We start from the raw sequence: 8,490 nt of genomic DNA on the forward strand, positions 1-8,490 counted from the left end.
AAGATGTGTCGATCGCTCTAAAAGCCGGCTCTATGAAGTGAACGGCGGGAGCCGCCTCGTCATTGGTCGAGTTTGGACCGATCCAACGTGAGGGGGAGGATTCAACTACCATGGTGGAGGTTAAAAGTAGAGGGTATGTGTAACCTCCCCCTCGCCAGATGGTATGTTCTAACGTTCCCCTTGGGTGACAAATACGAAAATTGACAGTCAGACTGACTGTCAGAGTCAGAATGCATGGGAAACAAATGCTTGATCACAGTGAGAGTAACGTTTTAGGTAGCAAGAGGGTTAAGGTTAGGAAGAGGGTGAGGGGAAGGTTATAAATAGTGAAATGTTAAGGTTTAGGTGCGGTTAAATGAGCTGGTTCGGTGCCGCATCAGCGGATATCTAATCACGTCAGTTTTACGCTGCATTGGGATCTGCAGTTACAAAAGGGAAAAACCCCTTTTCGCACATAAGTAACGAAAAAGGGCACTTTTGGCATCTGGGGTCTGACGTGGATGGTGGCTGACCAAGCGTTTGATTCCGACGCTTAGGGTGTGAGAATGTGTTGAAATCTGGGACACCACCTCGGGGTGGAGCCTCCATTCCTTTGACATAGGTGTGCCCCTGAAGAGCAAGTCTGCCCCGTGGTTGAGGCAACTGGGAACATAAACTTCTCTGAGAGACAGGAAATTCAGATTGCACCAGTGCAGCAATGTGTGGGTCAGATTCACAGCAGCTTCCACACATTTCGAAAAGGTGTGGGGAGCTAGAGCTAACCCAAAAAGCAGAACCATGTACAGAGGAAAACATGGGCAGTCTGACCAGGAACTGCAATCGATAACCCACGGCAGCAATACGCTAAACCCAGGGGGACACTGCACATGCTCGCCAGAAGTGAAGTTTCACCACAAGGCAACCACTCAGCGCCCTGGTGGGGGAACTGCTGCCCTCTAGCTGAACAGGTTTTCTGAGCATCATGTCTGCCACCAGAGGAAAGTTGCAGTTCTCCAGCAGAGCGGAGAACATTGCATCCAGACATTTTCGGTATGAAACTGCTGACAAACGCTCATTAAAGTTTAGTATTGTCAAGAATCAATATTTTATTAACTGATTTAATTGTCTGGTACATGCCAGTAATCTATGTTAGCACACAACTTTAAGCTAGCTAGCATCGTTCACTCACCGAGACACCTGGACTCTCCACAGAACTTCCTGATGCCACAGCTAAATCTTTCTTTTGTCCATCGTTGCTCCCTCTGGCTTGTCTCTGCTCTCTGGAGCAAGCAACAGGCTTACAACTGGTTGTGGTCCAACATAAGTGTAATTATAAACATTGAAAGTTTCCTGTGTGCCACAGCCAACTAAAATCCATATTTTTCTCTGGATCAAGCTGACAGGACTCCCTTTGCCTGCGTCACGTCTGGTTTTGCAGAAAAAACATATTGTCACACAAAAAGGATTCCCAAAGCCCAAATAATTTAATTATGTGAACATTTTATTTAGAACGAGTTCCTATTATATTTTCCTAAATATTCAAAGAAGTCTCTAACCTGTAACGTTGGTTACGTATTGTAACCCCAGATTCTATGAGTCTAGTCGCAGCCCTTAAGCGAGCTGCTATTGGAAGGGTGATCTCAGCATCAGCCAATCATGAAGAGCTTAAATGTACGCCCACCACGTGGGCACCCCTTGTGGGTTATATAAGTGGAGCGACTCCACTGCTCGCCTCCGATGGCTCTTAGTCCTAACAGAACCAGTGTGGCCAAGTAGCTTAAGGGCTGCGACTAGACTCATAGAATCTGGGGTTACAATACGTAACCAACGTTCTATTTCGTCTAGTCTTAGCCCTTAAGCTAGCTGCTATTGGAATAATGCACAGCTGGATGGGTTTACGTCACACTGGTTAGCTCAACCAATGGACACACCCAACATGTCTCCTTTTAGTGGGGGTAGCTCAGCCTCAGCCCAGGGCTTAAAAGGCTGAGGCAGCCAGAGAGAAGAGTGGGGCCACCACTAAAAAATATCATCCACAAGAGGATGAAATTCATTCAAGCAGGGCTGATGAGGTGCCATAATGCGTTCACTCAGCCTGCTGACCCTTACGAAAAAGAAGTATACTTTAAGTATATAATTTCAAGTATACTTAAGTGTACAGAAGTTTATTTGCATACTTGTTCTTAAAGTTTACTTAGAAGTATACTCCTTGGGACTAAATTGGGCCACTAAAAGTATACTTGAAGTATACTTCAAAGTAATAATTTAAGTTTATTTGTAGTGTACTTCTGATATAATTGAGTATACTTTTCTCTTTGAAAGTATACTTAAAGTAACCTCACAAGTGTACTTGGGAGTGTACTTCAGATATAATTGAGTATACTTTTCTCCTTGAAAGTATACTTATACGTTTACTTGTAGTGTACTTCTGATATAATTGAGTATACTTTTCTCCTTGGAAGTGTACTTAAAAGTAACAATATAAGTTTACTTGTAGTGTACTCCTTATATAGTTGAGTATACTTTCCTCCTTGAAAGTATACTTATAAGTTTACTTGTAGCGTACTTCTGATATAATTGAGTGTACTTTTCTCTTTGAAAGTATACTTAAAGTAACCTCACAAGTGTACTTGAGTGTACTTCAGATATAATTGAGTATACTTTTCTCCTTGAAAGTATACTTATAAGTTTACTTGTAGTGTACTTCTGATATAATTGAGTATACTTTTCTCCTTGGAAGTATACTTAAAAGTTTACTTGTAGTGTACTTCTGATATAATCGAGTATACTTTTCTCCTTGGAAGTATACTTAAAAGTAACAATATAAGTTTACTTGTAGTGTACTCCTGATATAGTTGAGTATACTTTTCTCATTGAAAGTATACTTAAAAGTAACAGTATAAGTTTACTTCTAATAAAATTGAGTAAACTTTTGCCCTTGAAAGTATACTTAAAAATAAACTTTAAGTAACATTATAAGTTTACTTGTAGTGTACTTCTGAAATAATTGAGTATACTTTTCTCTTTGAATGTATACTTAAAATTATACTTTAAGTAATAATATATGTTTACTTGTAGTGTACTTCTTATATAATTGAGTATACTTACAGTTTTGAAAGTATACTTTACAGTAAACTTGACGTAATATTCTTTTAGTACATTTAAGTATCTCTATTTTTTCTATAAACACATACTGCAAGTAACATTTAACATCTGCTATTTGCTTACTACCAATACATTTACTTTCCACTATTTACTGATACTTCGTCTTTATGCAGAGAAAAAAAGTAAAATAAAATAGCTAAGTCATTTTGTTTAAATTTATTAAACAGAGAGAATTAGAACAGAACAAAAACAGACCTGTTTACCAGGATTAATCAAAGATGAGAACGCAAACTGTTCTGAACATGACGCGTTAATTCTGTCCATTTTGAAAGACTTTTTTTAAATGCCTTTAAAAAAATCAGTCCATTTTATGGATCCACTTGCTTGGTTGTTGATGCCTTTTTGAAGTTTTCGTTGTTGCATTTCTTTCGTGTTATTTTTCTTACATCTTGAACGCGCAGAGATGGAAACTTCAACTGAGCATGCCCTGTGAACACACAAAGCAAAAAAATGAACACTTGAACTGTTAGGTGAACTCTGACACCACAAAATCTTTACAGTTCGTACACTGTAAACCCGAATAAGTAGGCAGAACTCAAAAACTGTAAGGCAATCAGTTGCCTCATATTGTCTGAGTTTATAAACTCAGATATTTGAGTATATCAGACCATAAATAAACTTAAATATTTGGAGTTTATATTAAATATATTTTCAAATTATGATCAAATTAAAGTTACCGATTAAGCCAACTCAAACAGAAAATAAAACAAAATTTGAAAGAAACAATTACAAATGCACACTTTTGAAAACTGGACAACAGCAGTGTGTAGTCTTTCTTTGAGTAGGTGGTTTAAAGCAACATCAGGATGCACATCAATTCAACATTAACAAAATATGAATTACACTAACCACTATTAAGTAAGTCAGTGAGTACTTTATGCCATTTGGCATAAAACCAGTTGAGTATTGAATCGGATTAGCCTATGGGCTTTTCTGCGTGAACTCAAATGTGTTGGTCAGTCCCTTCGGATAATCTAGATGTAAGGCATAGATGAGGCCGAACATTACCAGGAAGGCATCAGGAAGGCTGGAGAGGTTGACAATCACATCACCCTCTAGGATAACAGATTCTCACTGGGTCGTACGTAACTGGACTCTCGGCATCATCGGTGATGGTTGTCAGGAGGACAACTGCTGCATCCCTGAGGTCCGGCTCATTGGTATCATCCTTACAAAAATGAAAGGGAGATCATACACTAATCACATCTGAACTGAAACTCTGACTGTGGCCATTTTTATTTCAGTAGATTGTCGTGTAAATAACAATAAATGCAGTCTGATAGACTCCTGTTTAGGGCTGGGCAACATGTCAAAGATTTATCGTTATCCAAGTTCTTGTCTCTCATCCAGATAATTTTTCCCATGTCAATAAATTTGATAATAAAAAAATGAAAAGATGTGTAAGTTGGCCACATTTATGTCCCTTTAAGAAGCTGTAGCACCTTGAGTCATGTAAAATTTTAGTCAATGTAATACATGAGACACCCCCATCTAGTGGACAAATATTGTTGCTACGCATTCCTGTAGTTATCGTCTACTTATCGTTATCGAGGTGAGATCTTCAATATATGGTGATATTGATTTTAGGCCATATCGCCCAGCCCTACAGTTCATTCTGTTGCTTTGTGCTCTCATTTACGAATAAAGTGAGATGGCTTCCGTGTGTGCCAGTGTTACGCTAATGAAAGCCACTTGAATTCTTTGCAGTGATTGTTGATTTTTCTCAGTGCCTTAAAGCCTGCCACACATGAGGGCCATCTGCTGAGCAAACGGCCTTGAATGACCGCTTGCTCAGCAGATACCTCGCCATGTGCGCCTGATTTTCACAGTTTTCCACCTCACGAGACGCTGAGGTGAATATCTGACCAGTTAAGATATTTTTCGCCTCACAGGGGTAAAAACTCGCCGTGTGCGCATTACCGAGCTGCTGGTTGAGCTGAAATATTCTAGTGGCCAACCAAAGCACGTTCTCCGCTCACATGACCCCAAGATGGCAGCCCCCTGTCTGCATGTCAGAAAAGAAACAACACAGAGACAGAGCTGGAAACGGAGGAAATGCCTATCCTTTTTTGTTGATGAAATTTCGCCGCCACCGGCATTTCAAGGTTGGGAAAATATGGTTACAGTAGCTGGAAAGATGGACCAGGCAAGGAGTTTATGCCAATTTACTCCAAGAGATGCACCTGGAAGACCCAGAATCCTTCCGAAAGGGTAATGGAAACAGTGGGCCCATCGATCCACAAGGTACCGTTTTGTTTATTTTTCAGACACGCAGACAAGGCAAGGGGCTGCATCTGAATACATCTTGGGGTCATGTGAGCGGAGAAAGTGCTTTGATTGGCCACTAGAATATTTCAGCTCAGCCAGCAGCTCAGTAGTGCACACATGGTGAGTTTTTACCCCTGTGAGGCGCAAAATATCTAACTGGTCAGATATTCACCTCAGCGTTTCGTGAGGCGGAAAACTCAGTGAAAATCAGGCGCACATGGCGAGCAATCTGCTGAGCAAACAGTCATTCAAGGCCGTTTGCTCAGCTGATTGCTCTCTTGTGTGGCAGGCTTAAACATCTTGCCAAAGGTTTGTAGTTGAAACAATGGCACATTTTCCAAAATGTTCATGTGCGTTGTCCTTGTGTTGTCTTTATGCATAAATAAATAGAATGATTTGTTCAAATTTACAATACTGGGACTTACCACACATGTCCTCAAAAATCCAGAGGTTTCCTCACGTAGATAGACAGGAAGGGCATGGAGAACAGTGGTACGCCTTGTGTGGACATCATGTAATTCCTAAGAAGATTATTAAGAGTGTAAATACTGTCAAGTTTTTACTTAATGCCAAACTGCTCTGACCAATTTTCCAAGACAGTGATATCTGCATCTAAATCCAATGATAAACTGCTGAATTCAAAAGTTAATTTGAAGTGTTTAACATTACATAATACGGAGGGGTATTAGGGCCACTGAAGAAGAAAAAATTCTTAAAATAAATAAAGTCAGAACTCTGACATTTATCTCAGTATTCAATTGTTTCCTTCAGTGGCCCTAATACTGCCTTATTGCCTAAGAGTATTAGAGTAACTGAAGAAAAAGAAAAGAATTGAGAAAAAAAGTCAGATTATTTTAAAATTCTGGGATTAAAGTCAGAATTCTGACTTTTTTCATGAACCTAAAACCAAACAAACAAAAAACTATTTAGGAATTTTTTTGTAAAAAAAAAATCAAAACAAACGAACAAAAAAAAAAGCCTGAATTTTAAGATTTAAGTCAGAATTCTGATCCCCCCTCATAATCTTCCCCAATTTCCCTTTTTTTTGTTTTAGGTACCAGTCAGAACTCTGAGATTAAACTCAGATTTATGACTTATTTTCTCAGAATTCTACATTTTTTTCCATCAGTGGCTCTAATACTCATAGCATAAAGGCATTACCTGTAAATTGTATATTCACCAGTTTTAAAAGACAAATCTGTATTAGGGCTGTCGCGGTAACCGCAAGAAGAAAATATCGCGATATTAAGAAACCCACCGCGCTGCAGGACGTGCCACCGCCATTACCGCACTTGATTAAATCTCGCGACAGCGCATGCTGAGAGGTAAAGTCCGTGCTGATTGAGGAGATAGTACACATGGAAGATGGAGGGAGCGGTGTCAGTGCGTCAGCTGCAGCCCAGCCAGAGACCTTGGAGCAGGCAGTGCTGCCACCAGCGGCAAAGAAAAAAACGCTTGGAGACCTGCTGAAGTCACGGACAAGCACGTCATCTGTAACCGTCCCGAAGAGAGTTAGAGCCGAGCTGGAGCTCACTTGCTACCTGCAGGAGGAACCCATTGACACTAATGAAAACCCTCTGACATGGTGGCGCAACAAACATGGGAGATTTCTATTGCTCTCCAAAGTCGCACGTAAGTACATGTGTATTTGCGCAACAAGCGCACCATCCGAGAGGGTTTTTAGTGTCGCTGGAAATGTTGTCACCCCTCTCAAACCGCATAAGGTTAACATGCTGGTTTTCCTTGCGCATAACAAGGACATGACCGAGTTATGTTATTCTTGTGTGTGAAAGTGAAATGACAGTGCCTAGGACATCTCATTTTGTATACTTTATTTTAAACTACAAAACAAAACGGGCACGTTTTTATTTCTGTTATATGTGCAGCCAAATTTGCATTTCAAAGTTAAACCTCCTGAATGTTGTTTTTAAGTTCAGTCAGAAAATGCCGTAACTGCCCTTCGATCTGCATTCAATAAAGTGTTAAAAATGGCCATGTATTTTTTCTAACATTTTTTAAATATGTAAGCACAATGTTTCAAAGGAAATATTGACATGAGTTTAGTAATCAACAAACAAATTTGCTAAGTACATAAATAAAAACGGGGTGCAATAATATCGCATACCGCAATATTGAGCTGCCCTGACTCACCGCAGGGGGAATTCCTCAACCGCGACAGCCCTAATCTGTATACATATATACATACATACATATATAGTCATGTTATTTAGGATGCGCCATCAAAAATGCAGATTGTGAGAATTACTCACCAGTGGTCTCACTTGTATGAACCTCTTGGGGTCAACAGCAGCATGCCATCAATCTTGTGTGCAGAGAGTGGGGTTGGATCATTGAAGTCTGACTGCAGATTCATAGACAGGCTTCCCGATGTGGCTGACAGCTCATAGGAACGCACATCTACACCAGGAAGCATAATCAGTAGAGAAAACAAACATTGTGAATCACAAGATAGATCTGTGTTAGTCTGCAAAATTTAGGCAGTCCTCCACTATATATGAAGCTAAATCATCTAAATTATATATATATATATATATATATATATATATATATATGTGTGTGTGTGTGTGTGTGTGTGTGTGTGAGGAGATTCAAGTGTAATTTGACTTATCCACACAAAGCTAAAAACATAACATTTAAAGAAAAGAATCTGGAGTAACAGTGTACAGTAAGGACAAATTTACAACACTAAAATACTGTGAAATTAATAGAAACAGCGTTCTGCATTCAAGATATGTGCAACTGAGCACTATTTGTAAATAACCCAGATTATTTGTTTATTTTGGTATTGTTTAGATACTAATATCCATGAGTAATTCATGTTTTTGGGTTTACATGACTCTTATTTTGAAGTTCAGAACGCTGACTTCCGGTTTCGGATCTTCGTCAGTTTATCTTCATGTAAATACTAAATAAACGGCTCACACTATGTTAACTGCCAACGTTAATGCTCGTTATCTTGTTCTCTAACCCAAGGGCCCAACTTGTAAGCTTTATTTGGCAGAAATACGGCACCTTTAACTTATTAACGGAAGCAGGTTAGGCAGTTAGCTAATCAGT

General features: G+C 39.4%; 1 long non-coding RNA gene across 1 annotated transcript; it reads right to left on the reverse strand.

Moving 5' to 3' along the window:
* Positions 1-3,285: 3,285 nt before the first annotated feature.
* LOC139071676 (uncharacterized) lies at positions 3,286-7,794 on the reverse strand. Its single transcript, XR_011521508.1, has 4 exons — positions 7,683-7,794; positions 5,838-5,933; positions 4,153-4,312; positions 3,286-3,571 (listed from the first exon to the last, which is right to left on the reverse strand). It is a non-coding gene; the product is annotated as an uncharacterized lncRNA (long non-coding RNA).
* Positions 7,795-8,490: the final 696 nt, after the last annotated feature.

This window comes from Nothobranchius furzeri, chromosome 9, assembly GCF_043380555.1.
Source record: "Nothobranchius furzeri strain GRZ-AD chromosome 9, NfurGRZ-RIMD1, whole genome shotgun sequence".
Taxonomy (NCBI): Eukaryota; Metazoa; Chordata; class Actinopteri; order Cyprinodontiformes; family Nothobranchiidae; genus Nothobranchius; species Nothobranchius furzeri.